The following is a 15,194-nucleotide window of genomic DNA, read 5'->3' as shown; positions in this document are numbered from 1 at the left end:
TTTAGAGGCTGAGCTGGGAAGATTGTAGGTGCTACGATTAGATGTGTTGTGATGCACTGTGGTATGGCAGGTGCCTAAGCAGTAACTTATATAAGATCAGTTTTTGTGTTTGAGCAAATAGACTACAAGGGCCAACCTGAGGAGCCAGGACCAGAGTGACCAGCTTGAGAGTCAATAGGGTAAAGGTTGTGTGGTAGATCCATGTAGATAAAACAAAATGGTGATCCAGCTGGCTGTTTTCTCTGGCTGCTTATGGAATCATATAAACACTGACTAAACTGCCTTCTGGTCTTGTAAGTTATTTAAGTTACCAGCCCTGTCAATACTATGCCCTCTAGCTTCCCAACAAATCCAGTGAGGTCTCTGGGAGAGAAATCTCCAAATATTTTCTCAAAGTTGTCTAGAATTTTAAATATTTCCCATCCAACTGGAAGTAAATTCTTACAGTGCTTAATCTAAGTGATGTGATAAGATCATGACCTTTTCAGGAATGCCTTTGATGTCAATTCTAATTCCACTAAATTTTACCTGACAAGGTAAGAATGAAGTATTATAAGCTAGTTTGTCAAGCATCTCGGTAATCTCTTGTGGCAATAATCTGCTCCAACTCAGCCCTGCAATGATGGGTCTGGTGAATGATGTACCTTGACTTGGAAGGAACTTATTAAATGTTCGGCCATTGATTAATGAAGTAAAAATGCACTAGGTAGACCTTGAAGTGATAAACTGGACAGGAACCTTGGCAGACATTAGTGCTTCCTGCCTACTATCCATACTGTGATTTATTTTGAAAATGATGACTGCCCATTTTTTTTACCCACATACCTATAATGCCAGAGAAAAACTAGTGTTGACAATCAGCAGATACAGAAATGAAAAAAAAAATAGTGCAGGTAACTCCCATTTTGAGTTTTAATCACCATTATAAAAATGAAGAAAAAAAAGATTAGAGTTGTGAAGGCCCATTTTCCCTCAGATGGCCTTTCTAATATGTAAATTTTAAAACGATGTTATCATTTTTTATAATATAAACATAAAAGATCAAGGAAGTCGAAATTGCATTTTTATTTTTCAGGTTCACTTTATGATTGACCATAACAGCAAAGTATGTGATATTTTTTAGTTGATCGTTCATTAAGTTTTAAAATGTCTTAATCTCTTCTTTATCAATGTATCCCATTTCCCAAAAGGGCACAGACACTACAGTTCACAAACTGAAGAAATGGGTTTATTTTTGCCTTTATTGCTTTTCTTAATTTTTTTGTAAATTATCAGGGTTCTTTGGCTAAATTTACCTCCATGCCCACACAGATTATTGAGTTTTTAGAAGATTGACATCAAACAGCATACTAATTTTCCTACCCTCTGCTTTTGCACCTCAATATGATGCAAAAGGATTCATCCTGTATATTTTATGCTTTTATAGACTAGCAGTTCATGAATCCTTATTGAAGCATGTCTGTTATGAGTAAGTTTTTTTTAAAAAATTATCCGGGTTAAATTTTAGGTTGTCATTCTGGACTATTGTCTTTGAAACTATTTTTCGAGATAATCTCTCAATGTGATTATTAGACAAATGGCCAAAACCTCCTCCTTTAACATAAAAAGACCTTCCTTAATATTATTAGATAAACATAGCATAATGTTTGTGGTTTTAAAAACCAATAAGGCATAAAATCAAGGTAGCGTGGCAAATTACTTCCATCAGATCTGAAAGGTTTACTGCTGTTGCCTTGCCATTTCTTTCCTAAACTTCTGAAGATTTCCTATTCATTACACTCCTCAAAACTTTAAATAATACAGTCCCAAACCTTATCTCCTGATAGTCCCTATGTGAGCAATTTATTTACCAGGAATTACAATTTCTTAAAAATGAAGTGAGAAGTTGTTAGTTTGATAACACAAAGTAACTGTTCATGACTTAGTGCCCAACAGGCACTCTTATAAATTACTGACAAATTACAGTAGATGGCAATTCCTGCACTGCTACCACTGATAGATAAATCTATGCCATATTATTCTGGCTTTTATTGTCTCTTAAAACATCATCAGATTGATTTTAGCGTAGCAAGGATATAAAATAAATACACAGGATAACATTCCAATAAAGGAGAGGAAAACCAGCTTTCTTTGTGCCTGAGAATTCTAGTGTTGAAATGGACTAACATTTCTGAATACCTTCTTGTTTCAGTACAAAAATTGTATATCTGTTTCCTACCTGACTTAACATAATGCAGAGCCAGTTTGTTGTGGAAGAAAAATCACAGGACCAAGAAAAAGAAAATCTAATATTTTAGTCCTGCCTCTGTCTGTCAAGCTGTGTGACCTTAAATGAGTCATTTAAGTTTTCTACTCCTTAGTTCTCATTTCTGTAAAATTAGATGGTTGAAATAGATGGCCTTTAATATTGCTTTTGATTTTAATACCCAATAGTTTAATATTATGAATGCAAATAATACTATGTGTACCAAATTTATAATTATGTATTTCATTTATATGATCCGGCAGCAGTATATGAATAGAGCTTGAAACTTTTTTAGATGTAAAATATAATATGGCAATGAAGACAGGCTAATAATAATAACTAATATTTGCGTATTATTTGTTCATTCAACAAATATTTATGAATACCTAGGTACCACATGAGCAGTAGGTATAGAGGTAAGAATTCTTTTTTCCTTCACACACAATAGTGAAGGACATGGATCTGTAACACAAAAAAGTCTTGATTTCCTAGAATACTTAAGAAAATTGATGTTAATTGAGGCTTTTTAAGATTAAGTAGCATATCTATCTTTTATTTCATTCTTTGTGGTTTAAACGTTGTATAAAACTGTAGCCCATTTTACTACCTTAATACGTATAGTTTGGTGAACATAATTGCATTTTACTTTAGTATTTGGAACGTATTTTAGGGTCTCCAATTCATCATTCTGAAATCAGTTCTTATTGTACAGGAAAAGTAGGAGATTGGCATGAATCTCTGTTGACACCAGACCACTTCTCAGGAAATGAATTTATTTTTCTTTCAGTAAATTCAAGATAAAGTCTTGCTTGGTCACCATGTTTCTTTTTCTCATAAAACTTGAGTATAGAACATGGAATAAAATGTTTCATTAGTTAGACTTCAATTAATTAAGATTTTACTGTATATAAAATCCTAATTAGTGACAAAGCGATATAGTTGTTTTTTGGGGAAGTAGTATGTTAAGTTTCATTTGTGAGATTTTTTTAAGAACATGAATGAGCTGGCTACATGATGGTATCCAGAAGAAATTGACCAGAAAGATGAAGGTAAAGCATATAATTTGCCAACTGGTGAAAGGAAGTTAAGTTCCTTGGGTGAAGAAAAAAGATGAATAGGAGATGTATCTATCTTCTGTCTGTTTGAAGAACTCTTATGGAAGAGTGAGTAGAATGCCCAATTTGGAAGGGAACTGAAAGATTGTCTAGTCTAATCTCTCCCCTTATATATTTATCTATACAGCATGTGAATCCCTTCTACAGCATCTTATTAGGTGACAAGGAACATCTGGAGAAATTCTGAAGCCCATTCCACCCATAATTGCCCCTGGTAGCTTTTTCATACTGCGCTCAAATCTGTCTACCCATCAGTGTGAGGCATGGAGAATACATCTTTCTTCCACACTATAGTCTTTTAGATATTTGAAAAGTGTTAATTATGTCTGCCTTGTATATAATTTTTACTCACCTGAATCTTACCAAGTAAGTGTTCTCCAGAAAGTAGAGTTAGTACCAAGATCACTCCGCTGCCTAAAAATTACAGTTGCCTATATGTTGTCCATAAGTTAATGCATAAGTTCCTTGTGGCATTTAAGGCTCTGCCTACCTTTGGCCTTGATTCTCATTATTTCTCCCATGGAGGCTATAGTCCAGCTACCTGTACCTTTCTGCTTTGTTAACAGTTATTTATTTTGTCTCCATGTATGCCTTTGCTGATGTTTTATGTCTTATGGAATACCCTGTTATCCCTTCTGAGTTCAACATACTTTCAAATAATTCTTCAAGGTCCCATTCGAATGTTCTCTCTGTTGTTAAATCTTCCTAGACTTCTTTTTATTCCTACCTTCTTCCATCAGAAAATAAACTTCGAATATGCTCTTATATTCTTATTATAATCTATACCTCTGTTAAGTCATTCATAACATTTTATCTTGTTTAGTTTTTATCTATTTGCTCAGCTAGTCTGTGAACTCTTGAGGTTAAATACTATGTCTTGTTAATATTTCTTTTTCTTAGATTTAACATATTTGAAAAAGATGAATGAATACATATTTATAGTATTTTATTTCATTGATCATAAACTCTATTCATAAATTCTGTGGAATGTTACCTAATTTTATCTATTTAAAATGTGACGACTTTTAATTCATTCAATCCATCATCTCATTTGTTAGACTTCCATCTATGCCTTTCTTCTCACACCTTGTCTTTCCAAATTGAAGAAAATTTTTTGTTCATCTATTAATTAAGTTTTTTCTGGATGTTTTTTTCCCATATCTATCATGGGTTAGGACTCTAAGCAGGTATAAGTGGGGAGCACCACTGTAACTGACAGTACCATTCATCCTTTGTGAAAAATCTGAAATATTGTTACACCACCATCACCACATCTTTTTATTCTAGTTTGCTTTTCCCAGGACAGATCCCAATTGTCACTGAATCACATAACAGTTGCAATTATTTCCAAGCCAGTGGTTTATTATTAGTTTGTCTCTCTTTGCTCAACAATGCAAATCAGAGAGTGTTTTAGTTAAAATTGTGTGCATTTTCATGTATGGTACTAGAATCTTAGTTCTTACTCTCCCTTTGACCATCTGTCTTTCAAAGCATTGAAGGTCAACTCTAAATCAACTTTTCACTGGAATGTATAGAAAATTGCAGGATACTTCAAAGCCAATTTAATTCTCTCTCTCTAAAAAAGGTGGGGGGGAGGATGGGAAGGAAAAATATAAAGAGTTGAATTGGAAGACTGAAATGTTTCCTAAGGTAAAGACTTGAAAACTCAAAGCACCCTCTTTCTGAAACAAAGCAAAAGCAAGAAACAGTCACTTAGGGTAGCCCTTTCAGACTTGAGCTGAATTAAGAAAGCCCTGACCTGCTACCTAGTGCAGACATGATGATAGAAGTTTGCCTGCCTCACCAATAGTCTTTTTTACTGAGCATTCCTTTTGATGACTGAACTTGAGTCACTGCAAGTCAAGATAAGTGATAGATCATCTGGAACCCAAGAAGTGATAAGCAAAGATGAATACTTTTTAAAATCAAGGGGAGCAAAAGGAATTGCTTTCATTAGATAAACTATATATTTCTCACAAACTATCAACAAATAGCATTTCAAATTTTTTCCCCTAGAGCTTCTGGAAAAATTTTCCTTATCCTGAAAGCTCCAATATAATAAAGTAAAAATATATTTGAGCACCAGTGTTATTTTGGAACTAAATGGTCTAAAATGCTTGAGAAGCTACTCATGTCATTGGATTTATGATAAGATTGTATTTTTCCCAAGGTCCCTTGACTTAGATTTAGAGGAAAATTAACTCTTTCTTTAGGGGTTCTGAGGCAAGACTGAGCTGTTAATATTTGTTGTGACTCTACAAACCAATGTTTTCTTATGGTGAGAAGTGAATATTGATTCTCTGAGTTACCATTTCTGCTTCTGAGAATTATTACATTTGAAAATCACTGAGAATAAAGCATTTGTGCCTTAAATACTATATCTATAAATAATATATGTCTGGGTCTTTAATTTTCCTTATGCCAAATAGTTTTGCCTTTAAATGAGTGACACATTTCAGTTCAAGTATTTAAGTTAAATAAAAAATTCAAAGGAGTTATTCTCATCTGAAGAAAACCTACTTGTGAAAGTTCATAGCAGGTGGGCCCATGCTTAGTTTTTTTGTGTGGTTTTGGAGGGCCTCTGAATTTCTCTCCCAGGCATTATATTTTGGCTGCAAGTTCCTTTTTTTTTCCTTGATCTGGCACTTGCTGTGTAAAGAGGCAGCTTGTTAAAGAATGATTGTATGAGAGTCTACAAAATTGAACGAATGCTTTTAAAAAATGGACTTAAGCTTAAACAATGAGCCAAACAACAAACAAGAGAACCTGTGAAACAATTAGAAGTAGAAATAAAATGATTTTTACTTGAATCACTGAATTTAAAGTTTTCAGCATTCTCTGAACTGAATATGTAGCATGTGATATTTCATTCAGTTTAATTTACTAAGTCAAATAATAGTTTGTTTTCATACTTTGTTATTGTCTTTGTAAAAACAATGAAGTATATTTTACAAATTAGCACAATATCAATATAATTATAATATACTTTCAATATAAAGTGACCATAAAGAAGTTTAATCAGACTGTTCCTTTTTAAGATGACAAAATTGAGACCCATAGAAAACGAACTAATGCAGGTCTTATTATAATCTTGGTATTCTCTCACTTTATGAGCTTTCCAATACTGCAAGATGTCCTCCATGCATCCATGCAGTCTACTCTTTGGGGATTTTAACTTGAAGGGAACATTAGTAAAAGAAGTTAAAAATTGCTACTAATTTTCAGCTTCCTTTCATTAGCATAAGTAGGTAGGCTCAGATGTGCTTGTTAGGGGGAAAGACTCTAGATTAAAACTAGTAGTAGATAGAACTGGGGAAGTATTCCTAGACCCTGAGTTTCAGAGAAAAACTGACCCAGACAAAAACCATCCATGGTATACCCCTAATCTTGTGGTGATCCCGTGTCCCTGGGTTCCCGGTTTCCTACTAGCTCTCACTCTTAGCTCCTGGCTTTCTACCAGCTTACCTTCTTTAAGGCATGGATAGATGTAGGCTTAAAGAATCCTCTTAAGGAAGTCATCTATTTCTGTTGCTTGAGTCATTTCCACAACTTTCTTGATAAGTGGCCACTAAACATATGCATAAATGACACATATTTGTGCCATTCAACTACCCTAGTTGCTCTCTTCTGAACACACTCTATTTGGTCCATGGCCTTTCTTAAGAGGAGGAGCCCAGTTGAACAGAAGACTTGAGGTATGGTTTGGGCAGCCGAAATCAGACCAAGAATATTTTTTTCGTTCATGAGTCTACACTTCCATGTACACAGTCTATGGTCATATCATCCACATCATCTTGCCAACTCATTGTGCTTACAGTCAACTAAGATCTTAGTCTCTATATACTGATATTTATATGCCAATGTTTCCCACCATGTACTTAGGTAGTACAAAAATTTTTAACTCAAATATAGGACTTTATATATGAAGAGACATCAAAAAGTTTGTGGGAAAATGGAATTAAAAGATAAAAATAAGAATATAAATGTTATCTCTCAACATAAACTACATCAGGTTCAAGACTAAAGGACCAAGGCTCCTTGTCAACCATGTCAATGCAGTATTGTTTATGTTTTCAACTGAAGGGCAAAGGGTGCCTTTAAAATATTTTTTAAGATTTGGAAACAAAAGAAGACAAAAGGAGCCAAATCAGGGCTGTAAGGTGGATGCCTAATGATTTACCATTGAAACTCTCACAAAATTGCCCTTATTTGATGAGAGAAATGAGCAGGAGCATTGTCATGGTGGGAAAGGATTCTCTGGTGAAGGATTCTGGAGATTTTTTTTTTTTTTCTAATGTCTAACTAGCTTTCTCAAAATACTCTCTTAATAAGTAGATGTTATTGTTGTTTGGCCCTCCAGAAAGTCATCAAGCAAAACACCTTTGAACATTCCATAAAACTGTTCCCATGATCTTTGCTCTTGACTAGATCACTTTTGCTTTGACTGGACCACTTTCTCCTCTTGGTAGCTTTGATTTTGTTTTGTCTTCAGGATTGTACTGGTAAAGCCATGTTTCATTTCCTATTATAATTCTTCAAATAAATGCTTCAGGATATTAATCACAATTGTTTAAATTTCCATTGAAAGCTCTGTTCTTGTCTGCAGCTGATTGGGGTGCAACACTTTTGGTACCCATTGTGTGGAGAGTTTGCTCAACTTTAATTTTTCACTTGGAATTGTGTAAACTGAAACAATTGAGATTTATCTGATGTTGGCTATTGTTTCTGCCATTAATCATCAGTCCTCTTCAGTTAGGGCATGAAGATTTTTTTCCCCCTTGTAAATTGATGTGAATGGTCTATCACTGTGGGCTTTCTCTTCAACATTGTGTCGTCCCTTCTTAATATGAGTTATCCATTTTTAAGTCATTGATTTCTTTGGAGTATTGCCTCCATAAAGCATTAATTAATTAAGCATTAATGATCTCATCATTCTTTGACCCAAGCTTCACCATAAATTTGATGCTTGTTCTTGCTTTGACTTTAGAATCCATGTTGCTTTGATAGGGTGCCGGAGTCCAGCTCCAGCAGGTTCAGGGTTTCCTGAAGGATGAGCGGTGTTGGCAAAGGAATGGACACAGACCCGGTGTTTATGCAGGACTGCTCGTTTATTGCTAGCAAATCTGTGATTTATATACTTTTTGTTACATAGCCTTTTGGGTGACATACATGAGAAACCTTTTCTTGACGTTACTCAAATTCTCCAAAACAAGTTTCTTAAAATATTAATGATGGTTATGTGCAACATTCCGAGTGTTTTTCTCATATTTTTACGGTTAGGTGGACAGTCGTGAAACCTTTCACGTACTCTTCTCATACTTTGACAATTAGATATAATCACTTCCCTTAAAGCTATGAAACAAAAAACATGCGATTATTCCTTTAAAGCTAAACACTCTCATAACACAAAAACACCATTACCCTATACTTGAATACCCATGACCTTTCAAAATTAAGCATAATCTATGTATTAAAACTAATATTTAATCTTTTCCTAGAAATCATGTAACAGCAAAAGTTAACCTGTTATATATTTAACTATGGCCAAGTACACTTAAACAAATATTTTCTACCACAAGGAGCTAAACTTTCATTTGTGTAGCTATAAAGAAACCAATTTCCAGAACAATGACATTTCTTGGGGTTCTGCCAGTACAAACTGCACAACAATCTACAATTAGTGGGCCTCCATCTGCAGCCCCAGTTTCTTAACATAATGTTGAGGGTTCCCCTTAAGGGGGTATGAATTTTATCTAGTACTTTAATGGGAATTTCTTGTCTCGTTACTACAGGATGGGCTACAATTTTTCCTCTCTGTGCTATAACTGCAGAGTGAATTGATAAAATTTCTCGCAATCCCCCAGAGTCTATTTTATGTGGTTGGTTAGCAAGTTGTAGCTTCTCAACCCCTAGGATTTCCACCAGCAGCATGAGTAAGCAAAGCAGGAGAAGCAGAACCGCCACTTTCCCGGACGTGCCATGCCGTCCAGGGTCATCAGTGTCCTTGACCATGTCAGAAGGCACACCTTTGCAGTCGGTCCCTGACAATAGGGGCTCTTTTTTTTTTTTTAGTTGGCATCTCACTCAGTCACCCAGGCTGGAATGCAGTGACATGCTCACGGCCACCCAGCGTTGACCCGCTGGGCTCTGGTGATCTTTCTGTCTCAGCCTTCTAAGTAGCTGGAACTACAGATGCATGCCACCATGCCCAGCTAGTTTTTTAAAATTTTACTGTAGAGATGAGGTCTCATCATTTTGTCCAGGCTGGTCTCGAACCCACAGGCTCAGGCAAACCTCTTGCCTCGGCCTCCCAAAGTGCTGGCATTAGAGGCTTGCGCCACTGTGCCTGGCCAGAGGCTCTTTTTAAACTGATATCTTGTCCTTCTTAATGCCTCAAACCAAATCCTGTTCACACATGCTATAACAAGTTAGTCAGAGTTTATTATTGCAAACAATTACAATTCATGCATGATATTTTCATAATACACATTTTCCAATAACTTTGTGAAATCTCCTCGTATGGTGTTTGAAATTATAGTATATTACATTTGCCTCATAATTCCATTCTGGCACAAATTTGGGACATCATCCAAGAGGCTAGTTTTCCATACTAGTTCTTTATTATCCACAAACTATATTTCTTCACCCATAGCAGAAATAAAAATGTCAAATAGGACAAGTGAAAGGAGATCCCTAGAGACAAAATTACCAGCTACTTTGGTATGACTGTTCATTCATTTATGTATAAACTTAATTGTGTCATCATTTATTTCATACAGTTTTTAAACTCATTTAACAGTGTTTCATGAAATACTTTACAAAGCGCTTTGCTGACTATGAAACTTACATCTACCCATTTTCCTACCTTCCCTTCCTGTCAATTTAGTCAGTTTGCTCAAAAACAGTGAATTTAGTCTGCCAAGACATACTCAGAATATGCCTGTGCTGGCTTCTGGTGCTGCTACTTCCCAGTCACAGAGCTAAGTCAATATTCTTGGAAATCTCTCATGGAAACCCAGAAACATAAATATTTTTAACATTACTTCCTTGTGAATCCTGGTCTTAAACTTATTCATACTAATAATTCTGTTATTCTTTCTAGTCCAAAATAAATCTCTTTGACAGAAAAGACAGATGCAAAATAGGGGTTATCTACTTATTGATTCTGGTATTTGTTTGACAAGTACCATCATTACACTACTGACTCTAGCGGTGTCTCATGTACTCACTTTTAATCTTGCCCTAGATATACCTTTAAAAACCTCCATCCCTGCCTTTTTTGGCCTCCACATTGCTCATATGTTATATTAGGCTTAGCTAGTCAGACCTTATTCTTGATTATGTGCAATGATTTTTGTCTTTTAGAATCATCTTTAAAAGTATTGTTTTTTCAAAAATTTCCCAGTTAGCCGGGCTCGGTGGCTCAGCCTGTAATCCCGCGCCTTTGGGAGGCTGAGGTGAGTGGATTGCCTGAGCCTGTGGGTTCGAGACCCGCCTGGGCAGCAAGACCTCATCTCTACAATAAATCAAAAAATCAGCCGGGCGTGGTAGCACATGCCTGTAATTCCGGTCACTCGGAAGGCTGAGGCGGAAGGATCGCCAGAGCCCAGCAGGTCAAGGCTGCGGTGGCCGGGAGCGGCCACTGCACTCCAGTCTGGGCGACAGAGTGAGACTCCAACTCAAAAAAAAAACAAACAAAAAGTTCCCAGTTGCAGCTATATCCTAATCTCATGGAAAGTTCTCTCTTATCTTATCTCATGTCAATATTTCTAAGATAATGATGATGATGATGGAAATGGCAATAACAACAACAAAAACATTATCATAGCTAACATGTATTAAGCATTTCCTATATGCCTGGAACTATTCAAAGTGCTTCTCCCATATTAACTCTTATTTTTTATGACAACTCTTTTAGATAAATTTTATTATTATCTCCAAACCTGTCAGAACTGAAAGTCCTCCATACTGACTGCATAGCCTATGATCTAAACCTTTCACTCTATTGCTTCGAACACAAGAGAGACACTGAAAGATCAAATTATTAGGGCAATCATGATGCAGGTTCAGAAAATCTCATAGACAAACTTGTGGGGTATACAGAATTAGTTACATGCCTCACCTCTTTCACACATTTAACTACCCTCTCTGCTTCTTGTTGCCAAATTCTGGGTTTCCTCTATTTGTATGCTCTCTTTAGCTTGTCAGCTAAACTGTAAGATTCTGGAGAGTATGGCCTATTTTATAGCTACCCCTTTGTTTCCACAGACTATAGCCACCATGCTAAATATGGGACATATATGAAATCCTTGTGGAATTTAAATAAGTTACAAACTTTGCAAATCATTGCTTTAAAAAAAATAAGAGTTGTGTTCTTCTAAAGGAGGTGTGTATGCATACACATTCACAAGCTCAAATATATTTTCAACTGAACTTTGAGTTGTGAGGGAAAACACGATGCTTGGCACAGAGCAAGCACTCAGTGACTGTCTGGTAAATGAATAAATGAATGGAGTGGAGAGGAAGAGAGAGTTTTCCTGGAATAATATTAATATCAATTGTCCCTATGCCTTGTTTCTGCAAAATATATACTCTTTTGAACCATTAATTAATTGATAAAATGCACTAAAATATTTTATTCAAATTCGAGTCATAGTAATTATGCGAACAATTTTCAATACTATTTCTGTACAATTTTGATTAAAAACATGAAAATGTATCTGTGTGGAATATATATGTGTGTTTTCCAAGACCGATATAAATATTATGTTTTATGGTGGTTTTTGGATAAATAGATAGACTCCTAGTATCTTTCAGATAGATGAATGTGGTTTTATTGTCTTAGTATCTGGGTAAATCTTGAGGTAAAAATGGAGTCAGATCTATTCAAATTTAATATCAGACTTAGGACAAATCCTTTCATAACAAAAAATAAATGGAGAACATATGATGGCTTAGGTCTTTTATATATAATTATATGGTTCCCAGAGGGGAGTTATAATTGAATTATAAGCTGCCTCATGAGTATTCTAGCCAGTGTTTAGAGAACCGCAAAGCAGAGCTGAGCCATTTTTTTTCACCAGCTAGAACGTGAACAAGACACCCTATAATTCAATTATAACTAGCCTCCAGGAACCATATAATTATATTATAAAACAGTTTGGGGAAACTACGAAACTGAATGTTTTCAACACATTGTATATGTTTAAAATGATAATTTGATAATTTTACTTTACATCTCACCTTTCCTGACCACACAGATTTGAAAACACTTTTTGTAACCTTACTCACATGCACTTTTCAAAACTTTCAGGGAAAATTATTAATCTAAGAGGTCTTTAGATTACTCTCATTGCATTGTAGGTCTGTCTGTACACACACACACACACACACACACACACACACACACACACACACACCCACTTAAACTCTTTTTCCAACTATACAATAATGGAGTTTTATTTAGATTGTCTACAAAGTACTTCCTAATGATAACACTCTTATTAGTCAGGGTTCACCAGAAAAACAGGACTAATAAGATGGATGGATAGATAGGTAGGTGGTTAGGTAGAGATAGATAGATGATTAATAGATAGATAGATAGATAGATAGATAGATAGATAGATAGATAGATAGAGATTCTAAGAAATTGGTTCATAAGATTGTAAGACTGGCAAGTCTGAAATCTGCAGAGAAGACTGGCAGACTAGAGACCCAGGGAAGAACTGATATTGTAAGATGACTCTGAAGGCAATTTAGAGGCAGTTTCTTATTCCGGCGATCCTTCCGCCTCTGCCTTCCAAGTAGCCGGAATTACAGGCATGCGTTACCACACCCGTCTGATTTTGTTTTGATTTATTGTAGAGATGAGGTCTCGCTGCCCAGGCGGGTCTCGAACCCACAGGCTCAGGCAATCCACTCACCTCAGCCTCCCAAGGCGCAGGATTACAGGCTGAGCCACCGAGCCCAGCTTGTGGATTATCTTTTAGGGACCTGAATGGAAATTAGGAAGGTAAAACTTCAAATTATGGTATAATTCTATAATGCTGTGAATACAATATACAAAGTAAATGTTTTTGTTGGGAAAAAAATTGGTCTTAAATTAAACTTTCAAAAAGGAAAATGAAGTGTTTAAATCTATTTTCTGTTGAAGATTTCCTCAAATTTTCCATTCTATAAATAACTCACCATACAATAACTCTCCATAGAAAACCCACTCTGAACAACTTTTTCATCATTTTGAAAATTTATGGAATTTTTCTTGAGCAACTAGTTATGGTGGCTATATTAATTTTTAAATTTAAACTAGTTTTTATTTCAAAATGCATACATATTCATGGCACCACTATTCACAATAGCCAAAAACTGTAAACAATGCAAATGTTCATCAACCAATAAATGGATACGCAAAATGTAGTATTAATATATGCATCGAATGTAATGTTATTCAGTCATAAAAAGGAATGAAGTACTGATCTATGGTTCAAAATGGGTGAGTACTGAAAACATTATGCTGAGTGAAATAACCAAGTCACTAAAGACCATATATTGTATGATTTCAATGATTTAAAGTATCAAGATTAGCCGGGCATGGTAGCGCGTGCCTGTAGTTCCAGCTACTTGGAAGGCTGAGGTGGAAGGATCGCCGGAGCCCAGCGGGTCGGGGCTGCGGTGGCCGGGAGTGTGCCACTGCACTCCAGTCTGGGCAACAGAGACTCCAACTCAAAAAATATATAAAATAAAGTATCAAGATTAGGTAAAGCCATATAGCAGAAAGCAGACTGCTGGTTCTCAGGGGTTGAGTGAAGAGCAAGAAATGAGAAATGACTACTAATGGGTAAGGAGTTTCTTTTTGAGGTGATGAAAATATTCTAAACTTGGTTGTGAAGATGGTGCTCGACTGAGAATGTACTAAAATTCATTTACTTTTATGGATTATATGGCATGTGTAATAAATATCAATAAAGCTGTTAAAAAGTAATATAAACATAGGGAAAGTTTCAAGTCATGTTGAAGAGCATGTATTGGAAAGTCATTCTCCCCTCAGTGTGCACTCAACCCCAGTCTACTTCTGACTGTAGTAATAACCAATGTATTCCCTGTTTCCCCCAAACCCTGTTTTGTCCCTTGACTTTCCTCTTAATACTGTTTTAAAAAACTTTCTGTATCAGCATATGTACAACTTTAGCATTCTTTTGAACAGCTGTCTAGTATTCCTAGTATTATGTGGATGCATCAAAATCTATTTAAACATTTCCCTCCTGAGGAATTCTCCATTCTTTCCAGTGCTTGCAAAAATGCTGCATGGACGTTCTTTCATGTCTATTTGCAAGGCAGTGAAAAAATATATCTGTAGGATAAATTCTTCCACATTAAATTGTCTAATCAAAAAGAAAATATATTTTAGACTTTGATAGGTCTTGCTACACTGTCCTATACAATAGGTGAACTGATTTATATTCTCGTAAAAATAAGTTGAGAATGCTTATTTCTCCAAATTAACATGGGATTTCATCACATTTTAAAATCTTTGTTAACATGATTGGTACAAAAAATAATTTCTAACTTTAGTTTTTAATTGTGAATAAGGTTGACCTTTTTGTCATATGTGTTTCCTGTTTCTATCAATTTTCTTTGTGCTTTGTTCACATTTCTATTCATTACCGGTCTTTTTATTATTGATTTCTAAGATCATTTCAAACATCAAGAAAATTAGCCCCTCATCTGTTGCAAATGCTGCCAAGATTCCCTGCTTTTTCCTTTGTCTTTATATTGTGTTTATGATAGTTTTTGGATGGATACTTTTTTTTTTTTTTTGGTTGGAGTCTCACTCT

The 15,194-nt window shown here is 35.4% G+C and overlaps 1 pseudogene; it reads right to left on the bottom strand.

Annotated features, from left to right (window-relative positions):
* Positions 1-9,372, bottom strand: part of LOC103270308 — a 65,886-nt pseudogene extending 56,514 nt beyond the window's left edge.
* Positions 9,373-15,194: the final 5,822 nt, after the last annotated feature.

This window comes from Carlito syrichta, unplaced genomic scaffold (assembly GCF_000164805.1).
Source record: "Carlito syrichta isolate Samal-C Ts95f unplaced genomic scaffold, Tarsius_syrichta-2.0.1 Scaffold309787, whole genome shotgun sequence".
NCBI classification, from domain to species: Eukaryota; Metazoa; Chordata; class Mammalia; order Primates; family Tarsiidae; genus Carlito; species Carlito syrichta.
Note: the sequence above shows the minus strand (reverse complement) of the source record. Positions and strands in the feature narration are given on the sequence as shown.